An 18,327-nucleotide genomic window follows, 5' to 3' on the forward strand; every position below is an offset into this window, starting at 1 on the left:
AATTGTGAATCTTGAAAAACATGGTCACCATTGGTCAAGCCTTTGAACTTTCGACTCGAGGTAGCTGTGGTATGCAAAAACATCCGAAGTAGGTGTGGCCAATGTGGCATAAATGGCTATAACTCTAGAATTAAATGAGTTATCTTCACCAAACTTGGCATGCTTATGTAAGAGGTGATTTTTTTGTGTCCCACAAAAGGCATGGTTTTGCTGCATGGTGGTGCTATAATACCAAAAAACCTTGAAATTAACTGTAACTATGAAACCGTTAATCCTATAGAGTTCAAAATTTGCATACTTTGTCTTTGTCTCAGGTGCTATCATATTCTATGAGGCCATTCACATATGTTGAAAAACATGGCCACCATTGGCCAATAAATTTCAGCAGCTATTAGACAAGGTTACCAATTGCCGATCAGAATGAAACTGGGTGGACCTATTTGACTCTTGAGTTACCAGCCTCCCTTATTCCCCGTCCAGGAGAATGACATTGCGATTCCCTCCATGCAAGCCCATCTCTGCCGTTGCAGCAAGGTATGGAGAGAGACTGGTTCTGCCCTGCTCCACTCCATCGAGCGCAAACAATGCCTGGCTGACTGCCTTTGGGTTCCCACACCCTACTACCAACTAGTTCAGAAGGCATGGCTTTCTGCCAAGGACATCCACTGAAGGCAGAAGCCAGAAAACTCTCACCCCGGTACTTAGCCCAATTCACCACTGACAGCATTATCAATGCTTCTGCAGTTAAGCTCAAGCTCTCCAGGTCCCTGTGCATCCATCCCACCTTTCACATATTCCAGCTCAAGCCAGTTCACTTCAGCCCCCTGAGCCCTCTGTCTGACCCGCCTCCACCTACCCGGGTCATAGATGATCACCCTGCCTACACCATCAAGAGACTGCTGGATGTGCACTGTAGGGGATGGTTCCTGCAATATCTGGTGGACTGGGAACGTTATGGAGCCCTGTGGAGGCCTGCAAGACCTCTTGAACTGCAAATAACAGGGGCTCAAGCCGCTTATACCAGTTCTGCTCATCATTGTGAACAAACATACGAATCATATTCTTCAGCGTTTGAATAAACTGTTAGACCAGTCCATCTGTCTGATTATGTGATTATTGCTAATCAGTTTAATCCCCAATAATTTGTACAGTTCATGGAATGTCCGTGACATAAAAGATGTGCCCTTATCAGTCAGGATCTCTTTCAGGATCCCGACTCGGGAATTAACACAGAAAAATTCCACTGCAACATTGGATGCAGAGATATTTCCCACAGGTATGTGGGAGTCCTTATCACTCACCTTCTCTGGCTTCCACCACTCCCCTGCTTCCACAGTTATTACACTGCAACATATCTGTGTATGCAGAATGAAACAAATATCAAATAGATACTTCAAATACATCTCTCTTTATCTGCATGTAATATCATAATCTAATTATTTTATCCACTGCTGGACTGCTGGACTGCACCTGGCATTAGCACCTTTAAAGGTCAGGCTTGCTATGAGAGAAAATGGCCTGTAGTTCTATAGATCTTGCACTAGATAGTCATGCTCTTGGGTATAATGGGAAGGTGCTGTTTGTGTAAATTCAGGCACAAGTAGAGTTAGAAAGATTTGGGAATTATAGGAAGTTATCTAGAAAGAAGGTGGAGCTTCAGGTGTAGTTTTTCTCCCAAACTTATTTCATAACTCAATTTCATGTGCTCCTTAAAATACATGCTATATTTTATTAGAGGGACATCTGAGATCATTTTTCTGTGTCTCATCAATGCCAGAATTGGTGTTGCTTCACACAGAGTGGCCTACAAACATGGCCACTGATTAAAAATCCCAGAACTCAGAGCGGCCTACAAAGTCTGCCGAAGACTACAACATCCAACAGCCATCACAAACGCTATCACATTCACCTTCCTATTGATTGATCACAGTTGGATTCGATCACACTATCACCACCACAGTACTTAAGGACATTCATTCCACCACTACATTGTGAAGTATATGTTCAGTGTTCCTTCGCTGCCAATACAAATATCTCACTGTAGTGTTTTCTGGTTACAATTCCTGCTCTGATTATTTGTTTGATTTCTTTGTCTTTTGCCCTGGTTACTCTGATTGCACATTGCCTGACTACTGCTTGTTTCCTGACTTTGATCTTGCCTTGCATTTTGGATTTGTTTGCCTGTTATTTAAATAAAACTCTTAACCTGCACCTGTCACTGTCTCCACCGCCTTACATTCTACTCTCTCTGGACACAATGTACCAAAAGAACAATCTTGTTCAAAAAATAACTTGGAGAAACCATGATGTTTAAGGATAATTTTGATAATTTTTAAAGCAGGTCAAACAATCAGTCAGTGAAGAATACATGAATATACAGACAACAGAGAGCTGGTTACAAATTATTGTCACTGGCTTATATTGCTGGGATGTGTAAAAAGCCACTTTTCACCTGAGTGGAAAAGATTCAATGACTAACATTCTGGAACTGCAAGGAATATAGAGGTTTTGGTTTGAATTATTTTTGCTTACAGAACACATTATAAGAGAGATGAGTGGAGTTGACTAGTCACTTCCATAAATCTGTGTTTAAAAGCCCAAGTGATCAGAAAGCTGCATGTAATATGCTTTATTTATCAAGCTGGATACAAACAAACTTATTTATAAATTGAAGACACTATCTGTGGAGGCATTTGGGAGCAGGAGGGGCACTTGGTCGCGTGGCTGGAATTGCTTGGGCTGGGCCAGCCAGTTGTAGGCCCTTTGTTAGTCTCTTTGGGTGGCCTCCATGTGCTCCCTGATGATCGGCATCACTCTGTCCATCTGCTCCCTCACGATGTTGTTATCTGGTGGCATAGTCCAGGATCACCAGGATGTACTCATGACCCCGGGCAGATTTTGGGAGTGGCCCTACCAGATCGATGCCTATGCGCTCGAAGGGGACGCCGATAATGGGAAGTGGGATGAGGGACCCTGGAGCTGGTTTCTGGGGCTCGGTGTGCTTGCACTGGGGACACTGGCTGCAGAAGGCATAGACTCCGGCATCCATACCGGGCCAGAAGAACCTGTCCCAAAGTTTTTCCAAGGTGTTCTGAGGCCCCAGGTGTCCGCCCAGTGGACGCGTGTGGGCCAGGTGCATTAGGGCCTTGGTTTGAGAGCAGGGAATCACCAGCAGAACACAGCTCTGACCCCTGCGCTCTGTTCGATAATAGATGAGTCCGTTCTCTACAAGGAAGAAGGACACTGGAAGCCGTTGGTCAGGAAACTGGTCAACCCCCTCTGCGTGCTGCACCTGGGCCCAGCAGTGTCTCAGCCAGTTGTCCTCCGTCTGCTCACACCAGAGGTTCCCTTCTGGAGCGACCTGATGAAATGAAACACAGATGAGACAGTGTTAGGAGGAGAAAGTGTCTCATCTGATGTGGCATTGGTGTCCCCTCTTCCCTGGGCCATGCAGGCCTGCCGGACCCATGTCTGGGCAGCGGGTGCCTTCCACCGGTGTCTCAGAGCCTTCGTATGGAACCCTGGCCAATCTCACCTGAGCAGCAGGGGGACGGAGACTTCGGGCTTGTGTCCAACAAGGACGGGCCACTCCCCATTTGCTGTGGATAGGTGTATTTCGGCCTGAGGGCTCCCCCACAGCGGCGGGGCAGGCCAGGGTCATGGTGCTGCCCAAATCCAGGAGGGTGGTGACTGGGTGGTCGTTCATCTGGACCGGCAGCATGAGTGCGTTGGGTGGGGCCATTATGTGGAGGGCACATGCAGCCAGCCAGCCCCTTTGAAGGGTTGCACAGGTGCCGGGTCCGGCTCAGTGGGCATGGATACGTCCCTGGGCATTTCATAGGCATGGCAGCTGTCAGTGCGGTTACTCTCCCTGTACAACTCTAGGTTGGGTGATCAGGGAGACTGGATGCAGCGAGCTCCTGGATTGATTTCCGATCGCTTAAGCCTGCCAATGTCCAGGGTGGCCAAAGCACAATCGAGGCTCTCTATCATCTTTCGGGTGTGTTGGTGCCGCTCATCCCTATGGCTTTGCGCTCTTCAGGCGGCAGAGCCCTTAAGAACCGATCCATGACCAGCCGCTCGATGCCCTCAGTGGCGGTGCATCGTTCCGGCTGGAGCCATCGTTTGGCAATAGGGAGCAGGGGGTCCATCTGGGCTTGTGAAGTGGATGAGGGGCGGTAGGTCCAATAGTGGAACTCTGCCACCGTGTTGGTAGGAGACAGCCCACAGCGGGCGAGGATTTCCGCTTTCGAGGTTTTATTGTCTGCCACTTCGGCTGTGGAGAGGGCATAGTAGACTCTCTGTGCTTCCCCTGAAAGGAATGGAGTGAGGATCTGGGCCCACATTTCCTCCTCCCACGGCTCGCAAGGGTGACCTGCTCGAAAGTCTCTAGATAGGCCTCAGCGCCGTCCTCATTACAGAACTTTGTGAGCAGATGCTGGGCCTCCTGGCAAGGGTGTGGGAGAGGAACCGATGCGCCAGAGCATGGCGTCTTCTTCAGGGCCAGCAGCTCCTGTATGGCCATACGGAGGCTCTGGGCTAGCTCTTGGTCACTGCCTGCTGCTGGATGTCCGTCTCCAAAAGATGTGGATCGTGTGTGTACATGTTTTTTTGTGTGTGGGGGAGGGGGGTCGGGGCGGGTTTCTGTGCTTTTATACTCGCATTCTCCACCAGTGTGGCTTCTCAGAGCTAATAGTAGGGCAGAACACATGGGAGGCAGATGTGGGGAATAAGTGCTCTTTTATTTATACTAAAAAGTCAGCGTGTGGAACTGATGTGCGCTTGCAGTGAGTATGTAGGAATGGGGCATGGTCTTCCTGGCGTGGATCGCGGCGTGCAGAATGTAGCAGCGTTGAGGCAGTACCCAGAGCGATGGGAGCAGTGCATCGGTGCCAGCATAGAGCATGGGGAGGCCGGGGAGCACTGACTTCTTTGTCGTCGTTATCTTCCTGGTCCACTTCTAAACAGGAGACAGAGAAACAGGTTATTAGTTTTACCATAGGTGACACGGCTCACCTCAGCATGCTGATTTTGGACTTTGCTTTAAAGGCACAACAAGGGCTTAAATTGAAAATTTTTGTATATTTTAACTTGTTTTCATCTCCCCTTCTCTCCTAGGACCTCCCCTAGAAACTGCCGCTACCAGATTTAAAAGCCAAAAACATAGACTTTTCAGGTCAAGTGTTAATAGTGCTGGACTATGTGACATTGTGATTGTCTCTTTCTGGAGTAATTAATTGTACATATGTGGTATGCTGATATGATTTTTTCCATAAATATGATTTGCAGAAATTATTAAATATCAATTTCAAAACATTATTTTTCTCAAAAATAGACAAAATACATGCTAATGCCATCTAAGAAATATTTCAGGCCTCTGCAACCTCTGAATCTCTTTCTCTGGTTTGCTTTTTCTGAAAATGGGGTGTTAAAAAGCCTAACACTGACAGCCGGGCACGTGGTATCGAGCTCTGTTCAATGTTAACCCACCCTGTTTCCACATTAATGTTGACCCATGCCACTACTGGCATTATCTGTGCAGCCCAGTAGTAATATCTTAAATCAGTGAGACACAGCCCTCCCCTGTATTTTCCTAAGCTTAATGTTTTTAGTCTTATTCTGGGTTATCTATTATGCCAAATGAATTTTGATATGAGTTTATCCAACAAATTAAATGTAGATGCAGAAACCCATACTGGAAGGGACTGGAATAGAAAGAGCATTCTAGGCAGGATATTAATTCTCACTGTCTCTATCCTACCAAACAATGAGAGTGGCAGCACTTCTCATCTTAATAAATCATTTTAATAGTGTTAATTAGTTTATTATAACTTGCCTGATACAACCACTATAGTCTGGGTGTAATGGTAACTCCTAAATATTTGAATCCCTGTTTAGACCATCTGAATGAAGCTCTGTCATTTAATTCTAATGGCCAAGCTCCCAGTAGTGATTATGAGTGCATCTGATTTGGTTGAATAAACTTTGTACCCAGAAATAGATTCATATTGTTACAACCCGCTATCTTTGGGATGGGAAGTTTTTTGTGCTGTGACATATTTTGTGTGCAGGTCCGAACTCCCTCCCAGAGTTTCCAGCCTGCCCTAGCCTGCCTTGCTCCCGCCTCCCAGGATGACTAAATGGCTGCCATATTTAAAGTGGAAGAGGAGTGAGAATGGTGTGGGATGTTGGAGGTGGTTACATGTGTTGGTGATTAGAGAGTGTGTTTGCTTGTGCTGCTTGTGCGCTATTTTCTGACTGTTGTTCTGGTATTTGACTTTTGATTGACTTTTGCTCGGTGCTTCTACAAGATGATGATCAGGGGATAGAACACCCAGTTTGTTATTTCTCTAAGAAGTTCTTAAAACATCAGCTTAACTATAGCACCATTGAAAAAGAAGCTCTTGCCTTGCTACTAGCCATCCAACATTTTGAGGTTTATCTTGGTGATAGTGCCAAACCTGTACCTCAAGACAGTCTAGAAGAGATGGAATTGAGGAAATAGAATTTTTGATAAATAATGATTACATTTTTCAACAAAGGTTGCACAACTGCATATTAAAAACTAGCTGGAACTAGTCCATTAGCTGGGAGCTATTGACAACTAATTGTCCTAAAAACATCTTTTAAATGACGTGTAGGAAGAACATCAATTTTGCAACCTGAACACGTCATTGTTCAAATTACATCAGTTAGCTGGGATGAGGAGACTGGTAGAAAGTGAGACAGACAGCTAGCCAATGGTGGTAGTTTTGGAGATACCATTTAGAAGGTACAATAGTAGAATTGGTATCCTTTATGTTGTGAATGAAATAATGTAAAAATAAATAAATAAATAAAAAGTTTCACAGGTGGAAGCATCAGGAAAAACATGAGTCAGTTGTCTTAAACATAGCTTTAGGTCTGTTTGCATTATCAACAATTAATTTAGAAAACAACTTTGATTTTGCCTCCTTTACTGATGTTTGATAATGAATTAGGCAGGCCTTTAAAATATCATATGAGACCTGAAGCTTGTTCCTTTTCCACTTATGTTCTGCCTTTCTACACTCTTGTCTAAGAGCATGGGTGACTGAGAGGCATTCTTAACTCTCCTTGGCTTAAGCAGACCAACAATGTCAAGAGTAATGGAGCAAGATTTATTAAAAACTTCAACCAAATGCTCGGTATCGGTTTTCTTAGAAAAATCATTGGTAAAATGTGATCAATAATATTCAGAAAATAAGTTGGCAGTGGAGGAATGAATAACCCAGGAGTTGTTTAAAGGCTGAGAAAAGGTGGGTAAGGTGCATGAGCAGATTCAGACTGATTCAAACACAACTGAATAAGGATCAGAAATACCAGCATCACAAACCTCCAAATTTGAAACAGAAAAACCAGAGGACAGCACAAGATCTAATGTATGGCCCAAGTTATGGGTTGGGCCATAGGCTGATTGTACAAATTTCAAGGACTCTATAAGTGATATTTTTACCAGAGGGTTGGATGGGGAACACAGGTGAATGTTAAACTCCCCAAGAATTAACAGTCTTTCACCACGAGTCACCAGATCAGAGAGGAAATACAAGAGGTTATGAATAGTCATTACATTTTTGAGGTCTGTATACTTGTGTGCATAAAGCGGGGTCCATAATATCAACCTTTATTGCCTGGACCTCAAAGCTTGAAAACATGTCCATAGGCAAATATGTCACGGTGCATTCTCTGCTACACCATTAACAAATGTTAATTATAATATCGCTTTCATAATGGAAAATAGATCTTTCCTGTATTTGTTCATGGAAGCAAAACAGCTATATTATCTGCTCAGGAAAAATATCTTTAACATCTACATCCAACAACACTGCTTGATTAATCCAGCCTCCTCTCCATGTCTGCCATGGGGCATTTAACAATTCCATCTCCAGTATGTCATGTTTGCACCTTGATACCATGCTCCTGTAGTGCCAGCAGGGATTCCACCAGGATGTTTTCAGTTTTGTTATCTGACCTTTCAGCTCTTCAATCGATATTTCCAGTCTTGTTTGTGACTCTTTGTGCCAATGTAACCCTGTTGATTTTCCTTTTGAAGTTGTTTTAATTCACCAATTCACCAAGTCAGGGCTAGCCTATGTCTGGCTAGGGCTATGAGACTTTTTCCTATTGTCTTTCTCTCTCAAATTCTCATGTTTTGTCCCATATTTAGCATGTCTGTTAGACGAACTCATCTTTAGGATCCAAGATGTAGTTTATTTACTGAGATTAAGTTATTATTTTAGTTGGTTTAACAATAAATTCATGGAGACCATGTTTAAAGCTGCCTATTCATGCGTGATGTCACCGGAAGTCCATCTTCATTTATTTTAAGATCAAATGCAATATATTCATGCTAAAATTCATTAAACCCTACTTCAGTCCCTTTCCTAATGCACCTGTGTGGGATGCCCAAATTACCAAGACTCTCAGAACCACAGATAATTGCAACACAGCCTACACACTACTCATACATGGAAGTGTAAGTGAGTAGTAGACTTCTCAAAGTCCTGGTTAATCACTCCATTCTAGCTCACTTCATGTTGCTACTACCTCTTTAATTATTCATTTGGAATAGACCAGCTATTGTATTCATGATCATATTCCTGAGTCCAAAACACTGAACTCTGAGGTGGATGGGCTACAACAGATGAAGTCCACATTGGGTCCCACTCCTGTCAGCTAAGAAAAGGAATCTGAGGCTATCATGGACACAGGCACACCCAAACTATACAATTGAAGATTAGAAAAAAACACCTGTTCTTTTTCCAGTCTTCAACTGTTCAGTTTCAGTAAGTTTGTGTACATTATAGCCTCAGCTTCTTGTTCTTGGCTGTGTATATGCATACATACATACATGGTAAATATGAGCAAAGAAGGCTATGAAAAATTGTCTTTGTTGTTTAACCTTTTGATCTACTGTTAAAAAAAAACTCACAAAAACACTCTGCTCTCATGGATATCAAACAATTGCAAACACAACACAGGTTTATAAAAATAAATAAATATAAACCTGTTAAACCTTTGATAAATATAGGTGTGTACCAATTATTGGCACCTTGTAGAACCAGCCACAGTTCTTCTGGAGACTTTGTCTGTTGCATTTGCTTCTTATTTTTTCAGCAAAACCCAGTAGGCTTCATTGTGTTTTTTCTCTGAAATGTGTCTCGTACATAATATGCTGCTTTCATTTTCTGTAACATTTAATTTTGTGCTAGAAAACTAATGTTTGGAAATCTAAAATGTTTTTGTACTGACATGATAATGTAAAGTCATAAAATAAAAAATCTATAACAAAGTTTGTACTAAAAATATAGAGTGCCTAAAACTTTTGCACAGTACACACACACACACACACACACACACAAATTAATGTATTGTTTATACTCCAAATGACAGTGAATTCAATATATGAATACTACTTATTGCAGTTTATTGTAGAATTTCATGAGTACACTGGATTCTCTCCACTACTGTATGCATTCTGTCATGACTACTGTCAGGGCATCACAATTAGCAAACTCAGTTTCTCAGAAGTTTGTTTTTTACCATAAGGGACTGTGGAGTGGGTCCAGTATCCAGCATCACTAGATGAGGCAATCCAGCTGGCAGAGGACCATTTGGCGGTGTATCCGGGTGAAGGTGAGCCCCCCTCTTCTCCCTCCCTCCCTCTCTCTCTAACTCTCTCATTCTCCCCCATTTTCTCCCCACTCTTCCTCTGTCCCTGCACCTTGGAAACGGCAGCCAATTCCCCCGAAACCAGCTCCCCAGTCCCAGAGTTTCCCTTCCCCTCCCTCCTCTTTGATTGACCACTGTCCATCAAAGCCTGATTCAGTGAGGGGCATTGGAAAGTGAACAAGTGGTGAAGACGAGATGTATGCACAGGGATTTTTTTATATTCAATTCCGGTGACAAAAGCATAGAGTGAAGGCAGCCTAAAGGCCTAGCCTTAGTCCTAGCCTCACCCATCCACTAATTCTGGGGACAAATTGGCCTGGTTTTCAGACATTACTGAGGGAAATGTGGGTGGATGGGTCCTGCAGTAATGAGGCACAGTGTGGGATGTGTGCAGCATATAAAATATGATTCATAAGTTCGTTCACAATGAATGCACTGAATTGGTATAAGAGGCTTAAGCCCCTGCTATTTGCAATACGAGAGGTCCCGCAATTCAAAACGTTTTCCCCATTTGAATTACTGTACGGGCACAAGCCTCGTGGCATCTTGAACATCATTAGAGAAAATTGGGAGGAAGGATCTTCTAAAAGCAGTAATAAAATTCAATACCTGACCTGAGAGCAAAACTCCATACTTTGGGACAATTAACAGAGGAGAATTTGCTACAGGGACAAGATCATCAATCCTGGCTGCATAACAGGGATACATGGGAATTTGCACTTGGATATAAAGTGCTTGATTTGCCACCCATGTCGAGCTCTAAATTACTCGTGAAGTGGCAAGGACCATTTGAGGTCACACAGCAAGTCGGAGAAGTCGACTATGAGGTCAGACGAAAAGATAGAGGTGATGCACTTCAAAGATACCACCTCAATCTCTTAAAACTATGGAGAGAGGTAGTTCCTGTGGCTCTGGCAACAGTAGTTCCTGAGAGGAAGGAGCTGGGACTGGAGGTGAGTCTAAACTCAACTGGACTACATCCGATTCCAGCAGACGACGCAGCGTGAGGTTAGAGACCTAAATGTCCATATTTGGTATAAGCTAATCTGCTGAATACTAAGTCATAGCATGTTATGTTTACATTTACACCATTTTTAAATTATATTGTTACTCTTTGACACCTATCTTTTGCACTACCTTTTATTTCGGACACTAAAACTGTGCTCTGTTTGGCGCTACATTGTCACTTACTGTGCCTATTGTCCTGTTTTAGTAGTTACTGTACTGTCTTGTGTCACGTTTGCACATGCATTTTATGTAAAAATGTGTAGATCTTATTTAGTTCTGTTTCGTCTCATGTAGTTAGTGTGTTGTTTTATGTAGCACCATGGTCCTGGAGGAACGTTGTTTCATTTCACTGTGTACTGTATCAACTGTATATGAACTTGAACTTGAAAGTGCGGCCCAATTCACCCCAGTCCCCTGTGGAGACCACCTTTCACTGTCCCAAAGAGCACAGGTTGCCAAGTTGCAGGATGAATTTTTCAATGTGTTCTTGCCTCTTCCCGATTCCACAGACTTCATAGAATACCACATTGAGACTACTCTAGGTGTGGTTGTATGCAGCTGCCCATACTGGTTGCCTGAACACAAAAAAATGTGGCTCGGGATGAACTCGAGTCTATGTTTGACATGGGAGTAATCAAGGAGTCCCACAGTGACTAGAGCAGCCCAGTGGTTTTGGTGCCCAAAGCCGACAGGTCAGTCCGTTTTTTTTTGTGTGGACTTCAGAAAAGTCAAAGCGTGGTGAAAGAAACCAATGAAAGAAAGAAACCAATGAAACTACATCTTAAATGTGTCAGTATTTAATGTACAATGTTCTCATTAGCTGAATATGTAGATTGAATACATATGTTAGTAACATTTTTAAAATCTTTTGATTTGATAGATTTGATTGGCAGATTAATTGATTAATGGCAGATTAGTCTTTGGAAATTCATTGTATTTATATATTATGAATAATAACAATATGTAAGATATTATATTAATATGTTTACATAATGATGCCATGTAGATCAAGAGTCAATCATACACTAATGTACTGTTGAAAACAGGGAATGATGTATGATCTCAATGTGTTCTAAATAAAGTCATGTGTAGGGTAGAGGGTAACCACTGACAATTGCTATGAGTCTTAACTCACTGCACTCACTGTTATGCTGGACCATCCATTGGGAGCTCCTTCCATCAGCAGCAATGTATGCTGGGAAATATCAGTTAGAATATCCGTCCACGTTGCTCTCTCCACATGGAAAACAGTTTCCATGGAAACAGACATAGAGAGGCGTGGAAAGGGAGACTAGAGGGATTGTGCTTTGGTTCAGTAATTCAAGAGGGCAATCCATGGGTGGCAGTGTTGAATTATGAATTAGGTGATCTATTGTTGGCCTTTTGAAAAGAACTGATTTGAATATCATGGAGGGTAGATAATAGCTTTGAATATGACAAAATAAGTTTTTAGCTTACTAATGATTAAGTAAATGTTTGTTTATTAATTCGTTAAACCTACATGGGAGGACCACAACTAGTAGGGTGTGTATATTTGGTTTAAAGCAGATCAAATGTCTTCATGACAATAGCAACTTTGCTGATATTTTACTGAACTAGATTATTTCATTAAAAAACAGAATTTATTTGAAGATCTAAAAAAGCCTCAAGACTTCAGTGTAAAGGTATGATTAGGATTAGCTTAATTTAAGGTTAGTAATTACATAGATCAAAATTGCAGTCAATAGGTCCTTGGATGAGGGAAATTTTACAGCAGTGTGTAAGGGAGACACAATCACTGAGCTTACAATAGGATTTTTCTCATCCTACACATTTCTGGGCTATACTTTAATTAGTGTATAATAAAAGGAGAAAGATTGCCTGCACAGCTGAATCATTTAGATTCACATTTAGGACGTTAGGGTATTTTCTAGTATTGAGAAACGTGTGTGTGTGTGTGTGTGTGTGTGTGTGTGTGTGTGTGTGTGTGTGTGTGTGTGTGTGGACTGCTAATCCTTTGTTTTCCTCGCTGTCCCCTACAGGTGATGATGGACAATGCCAGCTCCAGAGCCTTTGGGTCCGATTCATCTCAGGAGGCAGCTGTATGTTAAACAGCATATTTTAAAAAGTACAGTTAGGCCTACTCAAGTACTTTAATGAGAGTACTTGTAGTTTGCTACCTTTTACTCCTTGTAATAATTAACAGGACATATCTAACAGGGAACATCTAAAACACACAATTTATGAGACATAACACTTTTTATTTTTGATCTTTTATTCTACCACTTGTCAGATCAGGCTACATCATTATAAACTATATGAACATATTAAATCAGGACTTCTCAACCTTTTTTGGAAAGAGCCCACAACTAATGATAGGACTGGGCTTGTTCATCGCACTGCAGCTTATCCAAGTCAAGAGACATAGTTCAAGATTCAAGTTTCAAGATTTATTTGTCACATCCACAGTTATATATAGTATATGACTTGCAGTGAAATGAAAACCTGACCTACTCCTCTTTAGACTGTGCATCAAATACTAAATTAAAAATAGAATCAGAACTAAATGGAAATAAGATAAGAAATATGAAATATATGTATAGGAATGTGCAAAAATGGATATACAATATTAGCATGGAATGTGTAGAAAATGGATGTACATGTAGTAACAATACAATACAAAGTGCAGTGTGTGGAGTTTCAGTGTAGTGCAACGTAAACTGTAGCGTCGTCTGGAGTCCTAAGGGATCATTATGAAGGACATGTCCGTGTTGAGGAGTTTCATGGCCTGAGGGAAAAAGCTCCTCCTGAGACTGTCAGTTTTAGCCATCAGACTATGGAAGCACTTGCCTGATTGCAGTAGGCCAAACAGACAGTTACTGGGAGGGTTGGAGTCTCTGAAGAATTTAGCAGCTCTTGTACTGTATCGCCTAGTGTAGATGTCATGCAGAGAGGGGAGAGCAGACCCGGAGATGTGGCTAAGCACACCACTCTCTGCAGGGATTTGTGGTCCTGGTCCTAGTTAAAAGCATGCATCTGATTTCAGCTTTTATGTCCAACCTAGATCACTATTTTGATTTTATGCACATACTGGCACTGAATTCTGCATCCCATAAATAAGTGCTAGAAATGGTTGGTATTGTTGGTTAATTTGGAGTTATATATTGCATTTCATGCAACATTTTCATGAGTGTAAAGCCAATTTTACATTTTAAAAAAGTGTGGGGCACTTTTTATTTATTTTTATTTTTTTTATTTTTTTATTTTTTTTTTTTACATTTCTGGGGTTTCTTCTGTGCAATGTGCTAATTCATGCTAGCAACATGCTAATTCAAGTTCAAGTTCAAGTGGTTTTATTGTCATTTCAACCATATACAGCTGGTACAGTACACAGTGAAATGAAACAACATTCCTTTAGGACCATGGTGCTACATAAAACAACACACTAACCACATGAGACGACACAGAACTAATAAGATCTGCAAACATTCTACACAAAGTGCATGTGCAGACATGTGCTAAAAACACAGGACAGTACAGTACTACTAAGACAGGACAATAGGCACAGTAAGTGACAGTATAGTGCTGAACAGTACACAGTTTTATTATGGAAGTGTCCAATATAACAGGTAGTGCAGAAGACAGGTGCCAAGGAGTAACAATGTAATTTAAAAATTATATAAATGTAAACATAATATGCTATGAGACAGAGACATTGATTGTAGCTGCTGTTGTGATTGTATCTTGAAACGGTTTATATCAATCAATTCACAAGAAACTTAGCTTTCCAAAGGTAAGTACCTTCCTACACACAGAAGCTGTGTAGATAGCATAGACATGGCGACAGCACGTTGGCGGGCCATCAGAATTTTAACAGGATAAAGTATATGATGGCAAGATGGCCGATAATCTCTAAAATTATTTATATTAGAATACGTTTCATCATAAATCGATAGTTTAATCCATATGCTTATATTGAACAACAAACGCTCTCGGTTGGCATCGACATGCAGTTGCTACACAGACACCATCGATTTTGCCCCACTCTCAGCTCCTCACCTCTCTGATCATCTTCATTTTGATTTACAATTTGAGTAATGTCTTCTATATTAGCCTCCTTGCTTATGTTACTCTTGGGTTCAAATTGAAAAGGCTGAAGACGTGTTTATATCGCTGGAGATTCAAGACCGTTGCAACCATTTGTCGTCACTACCCAGAATGCATTGTGACCTAAACAGCAATGGCGGCCTACGAGTGCAAGTATTTTTATTATTTTTAAAAAACAACTGACATCTAGAGTGTTTTTTTATAGCGGATTTATATAGTGGATGTCAGCGTTAATCTAATAAACCATACAAGTCTTCATAGTCCGGGTTCCCTTTAAGGCCTTTGCAGTGTTACTACCCGGGTGTGTACGTGTGTGTACAGCTTAGCTGCATATGAGACTTTTTTCACACTCGGATCTGGGTTACTCCTTAATGTCCTCCATCGTTTGATCACAGGGCCTGGCTCACCATTTTGTTCAACACAGAGTGGGCCACCCTCACATGGTAAAATTTATCCAACAAAAAAAAATCAGAGCACCTAAGAAAATATCAGTTCCAACACAAACATCATCACCTTCTTCCCAAAGAACAATGATTACTCTGGAAATCCACTATAATACTGATTTTCTGTTAACAATACCATAAAATAAGAAAAACTTCGCTGTTATATCACAAAACAGAGCTGAGTGAGCATGTGCTTACAGACCAAAGCTCCGATTTCTTCTTCTCTTACTCTTACCTGTCTCTTACTCAATTCGTTTCATCCTGTAGGACCTCTAAGGAGAGACCATGCATATTACACATGACTGCATTTACATAGAGGAAAACTCAAAAGTGTTACACACACTGTTGTGTTGAATGCGATAATGGCAGTTGAGCAGTAAAGACGTGTTCAAGGACATCTCCGATCTGAGTGTCTTTCTTACTGTCTGTGTAAGTGTAAAAACACAACAGCTATCCTCTCAAAGCACTTAATTATTATGGGAGTAAGTGCAATGGGGCGTTAGTCATTCAGACACGTGATTGCAGATTTTTTATGAACAAGAATGATTGTGGTGTCCTTGAAACTGGTAGAAACAGTAGAGCCAGGGACACGTTGAAGATATCTGCATGTCCTGGAATTCTGTCAGGTCCAGCAGGTTTGCGTTCTTTTACACCTCTCGGGCATCTCCTAATGGCATCTGTGGATAGTTGTAGCACTTGTTCCTCCCTGGGTGTTATGGTCCTGCAGTGTTGCTCTGGGATGTTAGCTTCAAAATGTGCATAGAATGTGTTTAGATCATTTAGCAAGGATGCATCAGCAGTTGGCTATCAGCTGTTTTTGATTTTGTAACCTGTGATTGTTTGTCATTTCAATTGCATTGCACTGCATGCTGGAGTTTTGAAAAAAGATCGATGCAAAGAGAGAGTGAGACGGAAAGAGAAAGTTGGGACGAAAGAGTGAGACAGAAAGAGAGAAACCTGGTATAGAGTATTCTGCAAAGAATAGGAGAATTGGAAATAATTCAGACCTGGTTTGTGTAATGTCAGTAAGGCATCTGGCAAATATCCCTCTGTCTCTGTTTGAGAGTGTTACGTAAACTGCATAACTAGTGTAATATAGTCTAAGCACCATCCCCTTATATTACCTCATATTTTTTTTTATTTCTTTTGTCTTATCCTGTTTTTTCCAAATCTCCTTTTACTTTGACTTTGTCAAAAGGTAAATATCAAAATTTTATTTCTGACTGTAAATTGTGGATTTCGTGGGGTAAAAACTTTAAACTTAATTTTGCTTTTCATCCTCCACCTTACCCCCACCTTACCCCACAGAAAAACTATTGACCTTTAAGCTTACAAAAAGACTTCTGGATGTACAGTCTGATTGACTGGTTGATTAGCAATCTGCAGTTGAATCAGGCTTTACATAGCCGAGCCTTCTATTCAGCTATTAAAAGGCATTCATGTTTAATGCCTTTGACATTAATGCTAATCAGTATGTTAATGTTCTTACTGGGACTCACAGGAAATGCACACCCTTCCTTTCATTTAAGTGAAGTGATATTTATTCAGCTGCTGCATTCTTAATGTGGGCTGCTGGATAGGCCATTTCCTTCATTTGTAGTACATCCACTTGCTGGTATTGGGTTGTATGACTGATATAATCTGCCAGAGTAATTGGGAGTACTATAAATCCCATAACACACACACACACACACACACACACACACACACACACACACACACACACACACTTTAATTATTTTATTTGCATCACCACAAACGCAAAGTAAAAATATTTCAAATTATTATGTCAGTTTCAGTAATGCATAAAAACAAACAAATTGTTGTATGATTACAGTGCATTAGGCTTGATAAATACTATAGAGTATACATAGACTATGCATAATATACATATAGTGTTTACAAATTCAACCCTTGTTGTGCTTGTTGAATGTTCCATTCCAGAATTAGTCTCCCCAGCCCCCCCCCCCCCCCCCCTTTGCTGTTATAATTTGTGCCCATTCAAGTCAAGCCAAGTCAAGTGGGTTTTTATTATCATTCCTCTATACAGCTTGTATACATTGGAACGAAATGATGTTTCTTCAGGACCATGGAGCAACACGGAACAGTGTGCAAGACTACATAAAGTCCAAATACACAACAGTGTGAGATGAGTGCAAAACAATAAATACACAGGACAGTAAATACACAACAATAAATACACAGAACATGGACTGTAAACATGGACGGTAAACTGTAAACATGGACGGTAAACTGTAAGCTATTGTGTAATGTAGCGGAACAAGTATAGCAGCAATACTGGCAGCAAAAATGAGTTCCATAATATAAAGTGACTGGTGCAGCAATGTAAAGTGCAGTGTGCAGTAAGTCTTACTGGGTTAGTCCATGTGCAGTAGTAGTGAGTCTTACTGGGTTAGGTGTTCTGCTAGTCCAGGTGAGCGTTGGGAGGCAGCAGAGTGTTGTAATCTGACTGCCTCAGGTAAGAAACTGATGCAGGGTTTGCTGGTGGTGGTATGGTTGCTCCTGTACCTTCTGCCAGATGGCAGGAGGGTGAATAGTCCATAATAAGGGTGAGAGGGGTTGTCCGCAATACTGGTGGCTTTGCGGATGCAGCAGTTGTTGAAGGAGGTGTTGATGGTGGTTAGAGAGACCCTGATGATCTTTTCAGATGTCCTCACAATTCATGCAAAAAATGCACAATACATAATACAATTTAGGGTTTTGCGGTCGGAAATTCAGCCAGAGAAGCATTAGTGAGGTCAGGCACTGATGTTGGGTAAGGAGGTCTGGGGTGCAGTCAGCGTTCCAGTACATCCCCAAGGTGTTTAGTGGGATTGAGGTGAGGACTCTGTGCAGGCCACTCAAGTTCTTCCATACCAATCTTGGCAAACCATGTCTTCAGGGACATTGTCATTCTGGAACAAGTTTGGGCCCCTTAGTTCCAGTGAAGGGAAATTGTCATGCTACAGCATACAAAGACATCCTATACACCTGTGTGCTTCCAGCTTTGTGGCATTAGCTTGGGGAGCCCCACACATGGGTGTGACTGTCAGCTGTCCAAAAACTCTGGGCAATATTGAATCTCTCGTTTAATGCATAC

This window comes from Ictalurus furcatus, chromosome 15, assembly GCF_023375685.1.
Source record: "Ictalurus furcatus strain D&B chromosome 15, Billie_1.0, whole genome shotgun sequence".
Taxonomy (NCBI): Eukaryota; Metazoa; Chordata; class Actinopteri; order Siluriformes; family Ictaluridae; genus Ictalurus; species Ictalurus furcatus.